The sequence below is a fragment of the Triticum urartu genome, chromosome 1 (genome assembly GCF_003073215.2).
Source record: "Triticum urartu cultivar G1812 chromosome 1, Tu2.1, whole genome shotgun sequence".
Lineage (NCBI taxonomy): Eukaryota > Viridiplantae > Streptophyta > Magnoliopsida > Poales > Poaceae > Triticum > Triticum urartu.
The window spans coordinates 525829826-525848179 of record NC_053022.1 but is presented as its reverse complement, the minus strand read 5'-3'; the positions used below and the strand labels follow the sequence as shown (position 1 = coordinate 525848179).

The window sequence follows — 18354 nt, the reverse complement described above, 5'->3', positions numbered from 1 at the left end:
GGACATACAGATTCGGTCCTTCTCTGAAGACTCCAGAGAAGTTACCATACGAGAGGACCCCGGAGGAGAACGCCGAGATCGCACGAACCGAAGTGGATGACTGGTTTCAAGGGTTGAAAGCAAAGAGACATCCACTTCCGGAGGAGAAGGTAGATCCGGTGAAAGCGAAGCGCACTCTGGCTGCCCTGACAAAACCACCCAAGTCTCCGCCGAAAGGAAACTATGAGCACATTATTGGAAAGGAATTTGCCGAAGCCGAGCGGTCGGGAAGTACTGTCAGTGATCAAAGGCTGAAAGAACGACGAGCTGGGAAACAAATTGCCCAGCTCGGCGAACAAGCGAAGCAATCGTGCCCCCCGCTCAAGGTGCCTAGCGACAACGTCGCTAATGATCCGAGGATGGTGCCCGGTTATAGCAATCTTGCCGATTACCTGCCCGACGATGTACATTATGAACCCATGGAGGTGCAGATACAAAGATACGAGTACGGGAAGCCTCTCGTCAAAGATGAAAGATCTCTATCAACGATGATGCGAAGATTGCATGATTGGTACTTGAAAATCTGCAGAGACTCTGGGGGAGGAGTACTTTGTATGTGAAAGTTAAAAAGGAGCATGACCTCGTTGGAATTGAACTGTTGCATGTTCCATTTGAGGAGTTCTTTCAGTTTTTCAATCAATTGGCCCTCGATAAAACAACGGTCGCCTGCTACTGTCTATAAGTAGTACTACTTCTGTCATTAAGTCTCTCTATATAGCTCAGCTCTTTCATTGCATGTATTTATAATCATCCTCACTATATTATGCAGATTGAAGATCGCCGAATTGAAGAAAAGACAAGTCGATGATATTGGGTTCATTAACACATATCTCATAGATGCAACTCAGGTTAAATTTCATGCTGCAGCTACCGAGGCCAACTTGCTACGATCGTTGGTAATAAATGAAAACAAAGATATAATACTCTTTTCTTACAACTTCAAGTGAGTGTTACTGTCTTGTGCGTATTCGGTTCCCTTATATATTAGTCAAGGTTATAGTAATGTAATTGATGAGTTATGCATGCGTGTGCAGTTTCCATTATATTCTCCTACAGATTAAGCTTGAGCAGGGACTAGTAACCGTCTTAGACTCAAGACGAAAAGATCCCCAGGACTATGCAGACATGACTCAAATACTCGAAAAGTAAGTTAAATTGATCATTATCCACCATATCAGCAACTTTGTTCATTTCTTGATATATCAAGTAATTGTTTTCTTTGTCCGGTAGGGTTTGGAGAAAATTCATCAGAAAAGCTCCGGGACTGCCGAAGGAGCTGCAATTTAGAGACCCGAAAGTAAGTACTATAGTAGCATGTTCCGCGCATCTACTAGTGATTCAAGCGCTAGTTTCATCAATACCATTTGGCATTCTTGCTTATCAGTTTGATTGACCTCTATTTCTTATAAAGTGGTTGTGGCAGGAACAAGGGAATGATTTCTGTGGATACTACGTTTGCGAGTCCATCCGCCACACGACCTGTGAGCGGGGCTACACTGACGAATAATATGAAGTACGTAAATAACAACATTTACAATTTTATTTTATTACCATCATTTGTGTTGAGTTTCATTCATTCATATATATTTATGTATTGACCCCCTTCTTTAAATTAGATGTTACGGAAGCGGGATGAACTCCTAGCACCAGCTCGCATGCGAGCAATTCAAGAGGAATTGGCGGCATTCTTTCTTGACCACATGATCGCTGAAGACGGAGAATACTATGTGGACCCTGAGTCCGTATGATTATATTTGTAAGAGATAATTATTGTATATATGTAGCCGGTAGTGTCGGATAGATATACGAGAACTTATTGTTCGACCAATCTCTCGGAGAAGGAGAGGTGGTCGATATCACTTCTCTCTGTATGCATATATGTTCATGACGATCTTCTGTTTCCTTCGTTTGCTTACTAGCTAGCTAGCGTGTCTAGTCGTCTCTATACGTATGTATAGTACGTAGCGTCGATCAAGCACGGACATAAGAGAGGACACTTCTCTCTATTAATTATAGCTAGCTAACACAATATATGAAACATCTAAATTAATCCCACAAAACCCCCAACCCCCCTTCAAAAAAAAACAAAAACCCCAGCCACAGAAATGCTGACGCGTGGATGCCTATTGGTCCCGGTTGGTGCCACCAACCGGGACCAAAGGGTCTCCTGCCTGGGCTCCGCGCACAGGCCACGTGGAGGCCCATCTGTCCCGGTTCTGGATTGAACCGGGACTAAAGGGACAGGGCATTAGTACCGACCCTTTAGTCCCGGTTCCAGAACCGGGACAAAAGGCCCTTACGAACCGGGACAACAGGCCCTTTTTCTACCAGTGACCACATATAAACCGGATATGTTTACATTTGTCCTCAAGCAACATGTGTAAATATCTCGTCAGTAAAATCTGTACCAGATTGGCTACCAAACATGGGAATCATCAACGTGCAATTGGACCTGTTGACATTGCAAGCACCCTCTTAACATTATGTTCCGGCTGAAATGCAGTGTTGTTCTGGTCTATATCAATAGACTGATTATCAAAGTAACCATCATAAGTCAAGTTCAGGTTGTCACCACCACGGCTACTATACGCGTCATCATTTGCATCCTCAAGAGTGCGGCCCTCCTCAAGATCAATGCATTCTTGCAGCTGCACCACTAAACCGGTCATGGTGGGTCGCTGTGTCGATGCATATTCAGTGCACTTTAGCGCGATTTCCACCACCTTCCACACGCTGTTGACATCATAAATGCCAGACATACGTGCATCAACCACACTTTCAATGTTGCCTTGCGACATGTGTTGCCGCGCCCATTGGATGATGCTGATAGGTGCAACTTCCTGTAGAATAGCCGGCTTGCCTGTAACTATCTCCAAAAGAACGACGCCAAAGCTATAGACATTACTCTTGGCCGTCGCCTGCATCGTTGCCTGGTCCTCAGGATCGACATACCAGGGTGTGCCAACAAGTGTGGTAGTGGACACATGTTTATTGTCAAGGCCTTGGACAAGCCGAAGTCAGCAATCCTAGCCTCCATCTTCGCATTTAAGAGGATATTGGTGGCTTTCACATCCCTGTGAACCAGAGGCGGGTTGCACCCCTTATGGAAATACTCTATCCCTGCAGATTCCCATACCAGCCGGTGCTCATGTTTCTAGAAACATTAGACATTCAATAACAACAGACTATATCGAAGTGCGTACCTTGTGCAGATTCAAGTGCGATTCGGAGTCTCTGTCTCCAGGACAAACATTGTCCTTTGAGTTTGCTTCCTACAAATAGTTTGACATTTTTTCCATTTAAAATGCTTAACAGACACTTGAAAATGAAGTTATACTCATATACAAATTACATACCTTCAATATGGTCATGGAGGGTTCCTTCTGACATGTACCCATAAACAAGTGCCAAATACTCCCCATCCTTGCAGTAACCAATCATGGTGACAAGATTTTTGTGATGAATCCGTGTCAAAATCCGAGCCTGGAAAAATGTCATAACTTATAAAATTTCACTCCAAAAGTCCTTCACTCAATACTGACAATGAAGTCATGAACCATGAATTGCAGTCAAACATTTTTTTTACCTCTGCAAGGAACTCCTTGACACCTTGACTAGAAGAATGAGATCGTAGCTTCACCGCCACCTGAGTGCCATCCTCTATAAAACCGTCGTAGACGTACCCAAACCCTCCCCGTCCGAGTACTCGCTCGAAGTTGTTCGTTATCATCTTGAGCTCCTCGTAAGTGAACCGGCGGCTCTCAAGTTGCAGCGAACTGTCCCCATAGAGATCATCTCCCGACGCGCAGCTGGTCATCATCTCGTTCCGTGGCCTCACGGAGTTGTTCATTGATCCTTCACAGGTGACAAATAGCACAACCAGAATTAGTAGTGATCACTGATTGGTAAAATGGTCAGACAGTTGTTGTGCTCTTGCCAATGCCTCACCTTGGCCTTTTCGTCTTATAAAGCAAAAGAGTACTACCACTACTATGACCACCATTAGAACTGTAGGGATGGCAATGTAGATTGCTAACTTGCTCTTCTCTTTAGCTTTTTTAGTTGGCGGCTGACATGAATTGCCATTAGTGCAAATGTCTCGATTGTTGCCATATCTAGCAGAAGATGAAACGAAAATGGTTAATTAAATTTATGAACTTTATATCAAAGTATAGAATGGGAACTAAAATGGAAAAAAAATACCTTAGATCGAGTGAGCCATCTTGGACCCTTACGACTAGTCCAGAGGGGATTGATCCATTGAGCTGGTTGCCTGACAAATCTCTGTTAAAAAAAATACTAGAACTATTGCATGACTAGAAGTAATTCATGGGAATGTTTATACTTTGAAAAAAGTTGCCTGACTTACAAAACTTTCAATGAAGTTAATTGCGAAAGAACATCCGGAATTGAGCCTACCAAGTTCTTGTTTGATAGATTCCTGCAAGACATGAAACATTTCCTTATCATTGTTGTTGTATAAAACTTCAACGGATGTTAAAATATATTTATAACTCAAGACATACAAGTATTGGACGACTTTGAGGTTGGCAAAAGATGATGATATATCACCGTTCAGACCTCTGGAGGACAGGTCGCTGCATAGAGCAAACATACAGTGGATTAGTTTCACTCCATAGTTGCAATTTCACATTTGAAATTTCCAATTATAATTTTCACTAACATAAGAGCCGTACAGATATGAACTACTCACACTCTTCTAATCCGTGATGGCGTAGCTGCATGTCAAGCTGTCCCACACCATGACAGTCCCCGGACCGCATGGGTCGCCCATCCAGTTTTTACCCACCTGATACTTTGCCTTGATCGCCGTGATGGCAGACACTGCAGTCAGCAGCATTCAGTTTCTCAATGGAATTCTGCCAATTCCTAGTAATTGCCTCAGTTTTTTCAGAATTTGCATACTACTCTGTGTCTTATGTTGCACTCAGGTTTAGTAGGATGTTTCTGCAGTTTTATACTGGTTAGAATGTTATTGTTGGAGTGGAGTAACTTGAGACAGGCTGATTGAATGTTGATCTCAAGGTTTAGAAATGTGACTGTTGTTTATAAAACTCCACGCTCATAAAGTGTGTGCTTTTCGGGAAAAAATAAAAGAAAAGGTGTGTGCTTGTCCATCTACGAATTTTATGTGCCTACAACCTACAATTCCACATACCGTCCTGGGAGTTTGTGGTAAGGTTGGTGCCTTGGTGGTGGGTACAACTGAGAACAATTCGAGAGCGTTGATGATCGGTGGGAGCGTCGAGTTGGCCGTGCCGTTGATGGAGATGATGTAGTAGCTCTTCCGGATGGCGAAGGTATTGTAGCTAGCGTCCCCGTACAGGTGTGGTGGCCTGACGGCATCTCGGTTCAACAAATTGCCATTGAGGTTGATGTAGAACTCGCGCACAGCGTTGCTTGGGAGGAGCTGCAACTCGGAGAAGTGCATGATGATGATGTATCCTGGGGACGGGTCGTTGGGCTGGAGCTGGGGCTCCCAGTCGAATTCTATGTTGTGCGAGGCATTCCGCGGCCTGATCGCGGTCTGCATCACCGCCGTCGGCGCCTCGAAGGGGCTGTCGGCTTCATACTTCACCTTCCTCGTCGTCGATAACTCGGTCCACGATGAAGAGTTGACCCAAGGGAGCCATATTCTATCGTGTGGATCATCAGGATACCTGGTCGATATTGTGTTCATGGTTAGTAATTAACTAAGATTATTGGTGTGGCTAGGTCTCAGTCGACTCAGATTTAACCAAGTCTCAATCAAGTGACATTACATGCAAGAGATAAAGAAAAGACTGGAAAAAAATTACACGGATCTCAATGTAAGATCTCACGGATATAGTATTGATTGAGATATAGCAAGACTGTAAGGGTTTTTTTTTTAGAAAAAGAGGGATAAGCCCCGGCCTCTGCATCACATTGATGCACACAGCCATTTTATTAAAAATCAAAGAGGTCCAAAAGTCTCCTCAAGCATTCTCAAAATATCATAAAGAAACCAATGCCACACGCGGCCAAAACAAAAAAGCCACAGCCGGCTAAAATAGCTTAAGCTGCCTACACACCTAATCTATTACTGAACCGCCATCCATATCAGTTGTAAGTATCCCGTGCAACCGTTTCCCATCGGTTGCACCCAAAAGCCATGTGCGCCCTGTGGTCCGTATGGCTCAGCAAGGACCACGTACGGATCCATGTAGACGCTCTGAAGATGACCTGCAAAAAATTAGTAATGTGTTGTCTGTTAAAAGCCATGCCATTCCGACAATTCCATATAGCCCAAAGCAACGCACATGCTCCGACTCTGATTTGTGCTGCTGTCTGAGGTCTCACCCCGTTCAGCCAGTTATGAAAGAATTGAGATATTGAAGTTGACGGATTGACATTAAGAGCCACATGAATAGTTCTCCAGAATAACCTAGCAAGCAGGCATTTGGTAAACAAATGTTCAATTGTTTCGTTTTGATCACAAAAGCAACAACGGGAACTCCCTACCCAATTACGTTTGGCTAGGTTATCTTTGGTTAAAATGACACCTTTGTGAAAAAACCACATAAACACTTTTATTTTCGACGGCACTTTAATCCTCCAAATATGGCTAGACCTTGGGATGTCTCCGGTATTGATTAAATCCGTATACATAGTTTTAATCGTGAAGACTCCTGACACGTTAACTTCCAAACTATCGTGTCATTGGCATCCGACAGATTAATATCCATTAATCTACGCACGAGATGCAACCATGTATCCCAACATGGACCTATAAGTGCCCGTCTAAAATGAATATTGAGCGGACTGGACTGTAACACTGAAGCAACCGAAACATCTTTCCGTTGTGCCATGTTATATAAACTTGGATACTGCAACGCTAATGGAGTGTCACCTAACCAGGTATCCTTCTAGAATCTAGTTCCTTGCCCATTCCCTACTCTAAATTCCACTTTGTTAAAGAAAGCAACTTTCGTCCTCATAAGTCCTTTACAAAACGGTGAGTCGGTGGGTTGTGTCGTTACGTGAGCCAAAGACTTCGCATATAAGTATTTGTTACGCAATAACTGCAGCCACACACCCTCTATCTCTACCGAAAGACGATATAACCATTTGCTCAGCAAGCATCTGTTTTTTACCTCTAAATTCTCAACACCCAAGCCACCCTGGTCCTTCGGTCTACAAATTATATCCCACCTGGCAAGCCTATATTTAGCCTTGTTCTCATCCATTTGCCAAAAGAATCTGGATCGGTAAAAGTCTAATCTTTTCCGTACTCCTACTGGTACTTCAAAGAAAAAAGGAGGAACATCGGCATGCTAGTTAGAACCGAGTTAATAAGAATTAATCTTTCTCCATAAGATAAAAGTTTGCCTTTCCAGCAACTTAGTTTCTTCTCAAACCGATCCTCAATACACTTCCATTCTTTGTTAGTTAGTTTGCGATGGTGAATTGGTATCCCTAGATATGTAAAGGGAAGCACACCTAATTCACATCCGAACAACTGTTTATAGCTTTCTTGTTCCTCCTTGGCGCGTCCAAAGCAGAACAATTCGCTCTTATTAAAATTAATCTTAAGTCCGGATAGTTGTTCGAACAAGCAAAGCACTAACTTCATGTTCCTTGCTTTCGCAAGGTCATGTTTCATAAAAATAATTGTGTCATCCGCATACTGTAGGATGGAAACCCCACCATCCACCAAATGTGGGATTAGACCTCCTACTTGGCCTTCTTGTTTCGCTCTATTAACAAGAACGGTCAACATGTCGACAACAACATTGAACATAATTGGAGACATGGGATCACCTTGTCTTAATCCCTTAAGCGTCTGAAAGTAATGACCAATATCATCATTCACTTTAATACCAACGCTGCCTCCCTGCACAAAGGATTCAACCTGCTTTCTCCAGGCTTCATCAAATCCTTTCATGCGCAAGGCCTGTTGCAGAAAAGGCCATTTGACTTTACCATAAGCATTTTCGAAATCCACCTTGAAAATCACTCCATCGAGTTTCTTCAAGTGGATTTCATGAAGGGTCTCATGTAGGACAACCACCCCTTCTAGGATATGTTGCCCTGGCATGAAAGTAGTCTGCGTTGGCTGAACCACCGTATGCGCAATCTGTGTAAGATGGTTTGTGCCAACTTTCGTGAAAATTTTAAAACTCACATTGAGTAGACATATCGGTCTAAATTGCTCGATGCGGATTGCTTCCTCCTTCTTTGGCAATAAAGTGATAGTTCCAAAATTTAATTTGAAAAGTTGTAAGTGCCCATTAAAGAGATCATGAAACATAGACATCAAATCTCCTTTAATGATACCCCAACACTTCTTGTAGAATTCAGCTGGAAAACCATCCGGACCAGGTGCTTTATTGTTTTTCATTTGGGCAATCGCCTCATATACCTCCTTCTCAGAAAAAGGAGCTGTGAGGATCTCATTCTCGTCATTCCGAAGTTGAGAGATATCATCTACTCTTGCCTCATCCAGGCTGACAAAATTCTCAACTGGATCCCCAAACAATTGTTTATAATAGTTAGTGATGTACAGCTTTAGGTTCTCATGACCTACAATCGTACCCTCATCCTGTTCAAGATGGATTATTTTCTTCTTCCTATGTTTTCCATTTGCAATCATATGGAAAAATTGTGTGTTGTTATCCCCTTGTACAACACGCCGCACTTTTGCTCTAAGCGCCCACTTCATTTCTTCCTCTCTAAGAAGCTTCGTAAGGTTACTGTCATGGAAACAAAAGCGGTAATTAAGCTTGTGATCTTGGTACTATCACACACACACACACACACACACACACACACACACACAAAATGATCTTTGGCATACCTGATGCCGGTGTTTTGGTCCCCGCCAAAGTTGAACCTGGCCAACAGGACGAGCCCCTGCGCCGCGGTCACGTGCGGGTACATTGCTTTTTGAGCGGCCTGAGGTCCAGCCCGGAGATGAAGGGCATCCCGGCGCCGGTGTTGATCATGCAGACCTGCACGTAGTCATCCGGCACCACGACAATGACCTCCACGAACTTCGCCGCGAATGGGCTGGAGATGTTCACGGTGCGCCAAAAGTTGACGCCGATGTGAAGGTCAAACATGGGCAGCCGATGAAGGCCGTCGTAGTTGCCGTACATGAACCTGGCCCGGACGAGGTACTTGAGCCCGGGTACGATCGACCGGAGCGTGTAGCAGTTCCCCGCGCCGGTTGCGAAGCTACGCAAGTTGAACCAGCTCTTGCCCATCAACGGAGTTACATACTCGGCCGAGATGTTGTGGCAGGTTCCAGCGTCGTCTGTGAAGCCACCGTTGTCCGCGGAGACGGAGAGTTTGGTGGTGTTGTCCACATAGCCCGTGCCCTGCAGTCCGCAGTCTATGGTGATAAATCCTGCAGTGTACACCATGAGATGGATGGATCACGGGGTGTGTAGAATTATCCATTGCGTTGTGATCATTTGAGACAACATGAGAATAAACTTTGAGCATGCCTGAAGGTACTGTACCTTTGCTGTCGGGCTGGGCACGAGCTTGGAATACGCCGCTGCGGTGAGGCAGAGAAAGAGCAGCCACGGCGTGGCCGCCATTGGTCGTGGCGTTAATTGCTCTGGTGCACACGCAAGAAGCAGCTAATGGAGCATCCAACATGACAAATGTCTGTGATATGTGCAGCCTCAACTCAATCCCTTCGGATAAAAAAAATTAGACAACTTGCGCAGCCTTAATCTAAATACTAAGCCAACTCTGTTCGACTGTCACATCAAGACCCAGTACTAAAACCTTTAGCCAACGTCGGGGGTACACCAAGGAAGCGGCGAGTCGCTGTACGCCTGTACCCACCCACGAGGCCACTACAAGATCGGTTCAGAAGAAAAGAATGTGAGTTGACATGGGTTTGCAGAGATTCTTATTCTCTTTGAGGCAAGACATGGGCTAGAGAGTTGACACTGCCTTCCAACTGGTCGACGGCGACTTCCTCTTGTGTGAGGGCGCACCAAGCCACGAACTGGTCGACCACGTCCAGCAGCCCCCTCTTCTTCTTGTCACTTTTTTCTTCTCCACAGCCGCTGTGGTGGATTGGAGAAGGAACAAGATTACACTACGTTACCGACAATAAAACACAGGTGAGGTCGTCGAGTCGTGTGAAGGTATCCGTAAGTTTTTCGGTAAACGAAATAGTATGTTAATATTTGCAACATACTATTTTTTTTTTGATATGTACACCAGCACGATATTAAAAAATAGTCAAGACTTGGAAAATGCACACGGTCAAAATGTTATATTAAAAAAGACAAAAGCAAGACCTCGAAAAGGAGGCATGTTAAAACGGACGACACGCACGTTTGTTCAGAGGCAAGCAAGCAAACGTGAAGCACATCGTAGATGCATGTCGACGCGACATGGAACAATGGAGGATGGCAGGCGCAAAATGCATAAAGCACCCATCCGGGGATGTAACGTGAGAAGTTCCTTTATGAAACTGGTAGTATGTAGCTGAACCCTTTCGGCTACATGTACTCTTAAGCCACTGGATCACTTGATCTACTTTATAACCTTCCCTTCCGCTAAATCAATGGAAAACCAGCAAGTGCTGGGTATTTCAAAAAAAAAAAAACGGACGACACCACATAGCAAGCGGCAACAACATCAAGCCCCACCCTTGGCAATCCAGGAACCGCGAGAGTGGTTTTTCGATAGCGGCGCATGGAGAAAGGGAATGACACACCGCGTCGCCAACCATTGATGGTCAGATCATGGGTTTTCATCCCCAAAGACAACTCTGAGTGATGTCTTCAAGGAAACAGCTTATAAACACATTCATTGCAAGGTACAAGCAACTAAAGTCAGACCTATCGATTTTCGCCCTAGAGCTCAAGACTGGGTACTTGAGAAGCACTTTCAAACTGTCGTCACGCTTAGTTGTCACTTACACTAGCCGACCTCAAGCCCATGGCATATGCATATGAAGACAAATACTTGCATGGATGGTCCGGACATGGCCATTCTCATGCAGTCGATGACCATGACAACAAAAGGTTGAAAACATGACATGGACCATCAATCCAGCCAAAAGAGACACAATAGGCGTTGCCAAAATCCCATGGAGGGACTCTCGAGCAGCATCGCTCATCCTCCCAAGCGGCGTGTGGTTGTGGATCTAGACCGTTACCGCGATAGCCATTACCACCTTCGATTAAAAAATCGCCACACACACACACAGAGATGCAACGCTGCCCTTTATCACAATGTGGTGTGCAAACCAAGCTACCATGCGCCAACAAATAAGCCCATGCAAGGGTCATCACTCCAGCACTATGACGACACAATCACAGGTGTCCTCATGAGTGGTGGATCAGCGGTAACAACTACCAAAAAGGCGCTCACACGCTACATCCGGATGGATCAAGTCGTACCAGCATCGACATCATGTCGGTATTGGCCACGCCATGCGAACCAGATCAGCAAACTGTGCTTAAGACTGGAACTGGCTCCACTCATGTTTCCAGAGACGACCACAACACCGGCCACCTCCGTGTGGTACCAAACCGACATCCAATTGTGCAGGTACGACACACCACCACAACACCCCATGATGGATGCCCTATCGCCGCCATCAGCCAAGTGACTTTGCTCGACGTCTGCACCAATGGTGAGGGTGTGTGGCAAGTGGAAGAGTGGGCTGAGTGGGGGCACAATCTAGTTGCCGGTTGTGTCACGGGGAAACAACGATGGGTCCAACTAGGGGTTTTCTAGAGCATGGTGCATGCCTTTCTGGTAAATGGCAACCAGCTAGAGATGAGAAGGAAACATGGAGTGGTTGGTTGATCGGAGATTTACCATGCCTTCTAACTGGTCCTCATTCTTGCTACAACCTATGGATCCATGACTTCTTTTTCTTGGGTCATGATTCATGATTAACACAATGTTAAAATGAAGAGGCTCTGTAACTTCAATCCTAAGTTACTCACTACAACATGTGTGAGGTTAACGCTGATATCTTAATGACAACCCGTTATGGTGGCTTCCACGTGTTGTTTACCCTTGACGAAATGCTTCCTTGACGCGATACTTTCGGTCACGGAAGATCACCGTTCCATGATGAAATGGTGAATATTCTCATGGAACACATCTATGACAACACATGGATGACAAAAAAAATGACTTACTATGACAAACGTATCATCACGGATGTGTCTTTTTTTTGTAGCGTCAGGATACTTGATTATGAATCTCTTGCTCTTGTGTTTCAAAAGATAATCTCCCCTTGCACTCAGACTCTATCAAGATTTGTCTTGTGGATTTGAAAAGTATGAATGGAAAGATAAGGGGGGAATTATGTCTCGAAGGATTGACTTGGATGTTGAGGAAGAAAGCCCTTTGAAATAAGCACAAGAAGATGGAGTTCTCTCTCAGAATGTATGATAGGAGTGGAGTTTCCTTCGAGTGAATAGATGGGGTGGGTGAGGTTATTAATAGACTGGACCGGAAATTTGACCGTTGCAGCCATTTTAACATAGCTCGGAAGCTCCGAAGTGATCAGATCAATAGCTTCGATGTGTACGAAAGGTAGCAACTTTCATATTGCATGGTCAGTCTGAAAGGAAGTGATTCAGAGTCTCCAATGTCAGTGGCATACTCTCTGTAAACACTTCAGAAATTCTGACTGGATGGTTTTAGAAATTCTGAGAAGGCGACTAGATATTTTCCAAGTGCTTCAGCAGTTCCAAAATGGAATAGTTGGCAGCTCCGAATGACTAGGCTTTTGCAATGGCTATATCTAGTGAACCACTTGCCAATTCCGACTGGAAGAGCTCAGCAACTCCGAAGTGTATGAAAGTTAGGTAGATATAGTGGAGGAATTTTGAAGGCTTTTGAGGATTTTTGGAGTTTGATCATTAAACACTTGGAGAAAAAAAGACTCATCATGGCTTTCTCTCCCTTGTTGATAGTATCAGCATGCCTATGGACTAAATGTGATCTTCGATCACTCAAATGAAAATGAAAATGAAAAATCCTTGGGCTAGACCAACACTTGCCTTCATGTAAATTTGTGGGTGTCACCTTCCATTTCCTTTTTTGCACCCCAACGAACTTTCCTAAAATGAACCTGTAGTAGGCATTAGTTCCTTGAGATATGTCAACATTAATTACCAAACTTCACCTAGGCGAGATGCACTTTCACCTGGAGTATGGGTTCCTAATAGTAGTTATGTAGCAGCATATCTCTTTCTGCTTTGATATATAGATTACATAAGTTTTCCTGCATGATTGCGATTATCATGGTTGTATGGATTTTTTATGTGGTAGCATATCTCTTTCTGCTTCCATGTCTATTGATATTTGTTTTCTACTCTAATCATTCACCTATTTAGATATATTTGTCTCACTAATTAACACATTTAGAAGTGACTATCATACAATATTTTTTGTCAATTAGCAACAAACAACCAAGAATGGCATAGTTTACATGCAATAAACTTATAAACATTGATCTCAAGGTCCTATTTCAAATTAAACTAATAATTCACTCTTTATGTGTTCGGATATATCAGTACAGCATGTGCACTCACTTCACCAAAAGCAATATGTTTCAGTATCTCATCTAGATCCCTTCAAGAGAAAGAAAAAAAACTATAGAATCTATTGTTACATTCATACGAAATTCTCAAACAATTATAGGAGTTGTCAACGTGTAGCAGGACCGGTAGGCATTGCATGCACCCTCTTGACATCGTGTTCAATTTGAAATGTAGTGCTATCACTGGACTGGTCAGCAATATACGCATTATAACTCAAGTCTGGGTTGTCACTGCCACCACTCATATAGAAGCCATTGTTCCCAGCTTTAATGGTGCAGCCTTCCTCAAGCTCAATGCATTCTTGCAGTTGAGCCACCACATCGCTCATGGTGGGTCGTTGCGGCGACACATATGCAGTGCACTTTAGTGCAATTTCCACCACTTTCCATACACTGTTGACATTGTAAATGCCACACATACGTGCATCAACCACACTTTCAATGTTGTCCTGCGCCATCCGTTGTCGTGACTAATGACTGATGCTGATGGGTGCTGCCTCCCGCACTACGGCGGGTTTTCCAGTGACCAGTTCCAGCAGCACGACGCCGAAACTGTACACGTCGCTCTTGGCTGTTAGCTGCATCGTCGCGTGGTACTCCGGGTCGACATATTCGGGTGTGCCAACGAGTGTCGTTGTGGACACGTAGTCATTGCCGCCAATGAAAGGCTTGGATAAGCCGAAGTCAGCAATCCTAGCCTCTAACCTCGCGTTCAAGAGGATGTTGGTGGCCTTTACATCCCTGTGAATTATAGGCGGATCGCACCCCTTGTGTAGATACTCCAACCCTGGAAATCACCGTACACGCTAATGCTCATGTGTTTGGAAACATAAAATATTGAACAACAACAAACTCGACACTAAAGTGCATACCTTGTGCAGATTCAAGTGCAATTCGGAGTCTTTGTCTCCACGATGAACATCCTCCATTGTGTTTGCTTCCTATAAATAGTTTTACATTTGGTCAAATTGGAAATCTCAAGAAACATTTAAATCTGAAGTTAACAGGTGAACAACGTGCGTGCCTTCAAGATGCTCATGCAGGGTTCCCTCTGACATATACTCGTAGACGAGTGCCATGTACTCCCCATCCTTGCAGTAACCAATCATGGTGACAAGATTTTTGTGATGAATCCGTGTTAAAATATGAGCCTAGAGAAACGTTCACAGCTTATAAATTTTACCCTGAAATTTCTTGGCACAATCCCTACCTTGAAACATCAAGTGCAATCAAAGAAGACATGTACCTCTGCAAGGAACTCCTTGAAACCTTGACTGGAAGAATGAGACCGTAACTTTACCGCCACCTGAGTGCCATCCTCCAGAAAACCATCATAGACGTACCCGAACCCTCCCTGGCCAAGTACTCGTTGGAAGTTGTTTGTTATCATCTTGAGCTCTTCGTATGTGAACTGGCGACTCTCAAGTTGATGCAGTGGAAAACTGTCCCTATGAGCATTGTTTCCTGACACATAGCTCGTCGTGGTTTCATTTTGTGGCTCCACGGAGTTATTCATTGATCCTTAATAGGTGACAAACAGTACAACTAGACTTAGTAGTGTGATTGGGAAAAAGATTAGGCGGTGATTGTGCTCATGTCGATGCCTTACCTTGTCTCTTCCATCTTAGCGAGCACAGGAGTACTACCACTACTATCACCACTATCATGGACACAACCACAGGGACGGCAATGTAGATTGCCAGATTGCTCTTTCGTTTAGTTGCCAACCGACATGAATTGTCATTGGCGCAAAGGTCTCGATTGTTGCCATATCTAACAAATATTAAATAAATATGTGGGCTATGATGTTAGATAGAATTGGAATTAAAATGTGTGGGTGGGTGTGGGGGGTAGGGGTACCTTAGATTTAGTGAGCCGTCTTCAACTCTTTTGAGAAGTCTAGATGGGATTGCTCCATTGAGCTGGTTGTGTGACAAATCTCTGCAGAAAAGAAATACTAAGACAATTTACATGACTCAGAAGTAATTCATGGGAATGCTAAATTTTGACAAAAGTTGCCCGGCTTACAGAACTGTCAATGAAGTTAACTGCGAAAGGGCATCTGGAATTGATCCTACCAAGTTATTGTTTGATAGATTCCTGTGAGATATGAAACACTTTCTTATCGTTTTTGTTGCAAAACTAAGTGGACATTAGGACAGATCCATAACATAAGACGTACAAGTACTGGATAGCTTTGAGATCGGTGAAAGAAGATGAGATATCACCGTTCAGACCTCTCAAGGACAAGTCTCTGCATATAGCAAATGATCAGTGGATCAGTTTCAGTTGATGATAGTAGAAACGTAACCCTCTTCTCCATTTAATATTACCAGTTATGGTTTTCACTAACATAAGATCCTAACAAATTGATATGAACTACTTCCTCCATAAAGAAATATAAGAGTGTTCGGATCACTACTTTAGTGATCTAGTACTTACAAGCGTATAATCCTTGGGGGCCTTGCAGTGGCGTAGCTACATGTCAACCTGTCCCACACCATAACAGTCTCCGGACCGCACGGGACACCAAACCAGTTTTTATGCACCTGATACTTCACCTTGATTGCCATGATCGCAGACACTGCAGTTAGTAGTTCTCAATTTTTCAATGCGCTTTTGATTTTGCTATTTGCTAATTCACAGTTGCTTCAGATATTCAGAATTTGTGTACTGCTATATAAATCTAAAATTGCACCTGTTGAGAACGTGTGCAATTTAGTGAAACATTTGTGCAATTTTATTAGTTAGCATGTTAGAAGAGATTTAAAAGAATCTCAAGCCACTTATTGTTAGGTTTAATCTTGATCTCAAGTATTTGCATGTATGAGTTTTGCATGTAGTAGAGTCTAGGGTGTAAAGTGTCCGGCGAAGCTTCAGTGTTGTGCGCGGAAAGGAGGCGAGATGCCGGGCTGCTATGCAATGTGGCGAGTACGGCGAGATGCCAAATGTGCCGTGCGACACGGCGATGTCGTGAGAAGCGGCAAGGCGCGGCAGAAGGTGGAGCGTGACATGCAACATATTGAACCGGTGAGTCATTCAGATGGGTTTGAAGCAGCCATGCATGCATGAGGTAGTTGGCATGTTGCCGAGTGATTCGGTCGTGTTGATTAGTACATGCACGTCATTAGCTGGTGGAGGTTGCACGTAGAAGAATTAGTGGAGTAGTGGCACAGGACGTGTGCATAGAAAGTGGATCAGGACGTTGGCCTATGGCCGTGTGAGTTCGAGCGTGAGTTTAGAGATTAGCTGGTAGTACGATCGTGTGTGAGTCTGTTGTACTACAAGCTATTTAAGGTGAACAAAGAAATGAGAAAGTGAGGCTGTGAGGGCTAGAGGAAACCATGTAGCATATGTGTTGTCACCGGGAGCAAAGGCAAAGCTAATTTTCTCCCAGGTGAATGTGCGTGTGCGTGTGTGTTTTCTGTCCCGGTGTGTGTCCTTGTGTTCTTGAGAGACAAAGGAGAGAAGAGAGAGTTGTGCGAGGGAGCTCGAGGTAGAAGAAGGTCGGCGCTGCGAGGAGGCGGCGCCAACACTCATGAATATGTAACTCTTTTCAGTGTGTGCTTGTCCATCTATATGTATCTTTTGGGACAGGCTAGGTGTCAGTTGACTGATATTTGTTTTCCGGTCAGTCGACTGACCAATAACGTTTTCAGTCGATTTGCTCTACTCGACCGTTCCAGTACTACCTGCTCACTTCATCATCCAACTGCTCATTTCACTTCACGCATGCATGTATTTCTTCCTTGCTGCGTCCGGATGTACGTATCGGAACATTTTTTAACAGAAACTAACTAATCTTATTCTCATGGTGGCAACTATACGTACGTAACATAATCTGATTCTCCTGTGTAATATTCAAGCGACAATCATGCACGTCCCTATTCAATCGAGCCTAAAATAAAAATAAACTTTCTAAGATATAATGAATTACGAACATTGGGACTGCCCTTTAAGAAGAAAGAACAAAAAATAAAATTTAATGACAAAATTTGTGCATAATTTACACATAAATTGCGGCTTTTCTTAATATGCAACAATAAGAATATAATAGTGAAATTTTGCAAAAGATAAGTTGTATACGAAAAATGAATTAATCGCATTGGTATTACCCGTAAAAAATACAAAAGATATTTAAAAAAATAATAATTTTGTTTCCTAAGGAAGAATGAATTAGTGCTATAGCTAGTACCCTTTAAGAATAAAAAAAATAAAAAATAAATGATCAAAAAAATTGCACAAAGTTTACGCTAAAATTATGTTTTTTTAATAATATGCAAGAATAAGCATATAATAAGTGAATTTTCGCAATAAATTTTTTCAAGAAGAAATGATTAGTGGCATTGGTATTACCATTTAAGAAGAAGATGATGAAAAAATTGCATACAATTTGCACAAAAATGCCCCTTTTGTAACATGAAAAGCATATAATAGTAAATTTTTGTGAAAAAATATATTCCTATGAAGGAATAAATTGATATTACCCATAAACAAAATCAAAATAATGAAGTTTTCTAAGAAAGAATGAAACCCTTTAAGAAAAAAGAAAATGAAAAAGAAAAACTTTTGAAACTTACACAACAATTTGCACTTACATTGCACTTTTTGAAATATGCAAAGAATAAGCATATAATAGTGCATGTTTCTCATTCTACTATAGTTTACACATAGTGTAACTGAAATAATGTATTTCCTTTAAGAAGTCAGAAAATAAAGAAAAACTTGCGCACAAC

At 43.1% G+C, this 18354-nt stretch overlaps 2 pseudogenes; both read right to left on the bottom strand.

Annotated features, from left to right (window-relative positions):
* Nucleotides 1-2474: 2474 nt before the first annotated feature.
* Nucleotides 2475-9695, bottom strand: LOC125525521 (annotated as a pseudogene).
* Nucleotides 9696-13725: 4030 nt separating this feature from the next.
* The window catches only part of LOC125533048, a 32936-nt pseudogene continuing 28307 nt past the window's right edge, over nt 13726-18354 (bottom strand).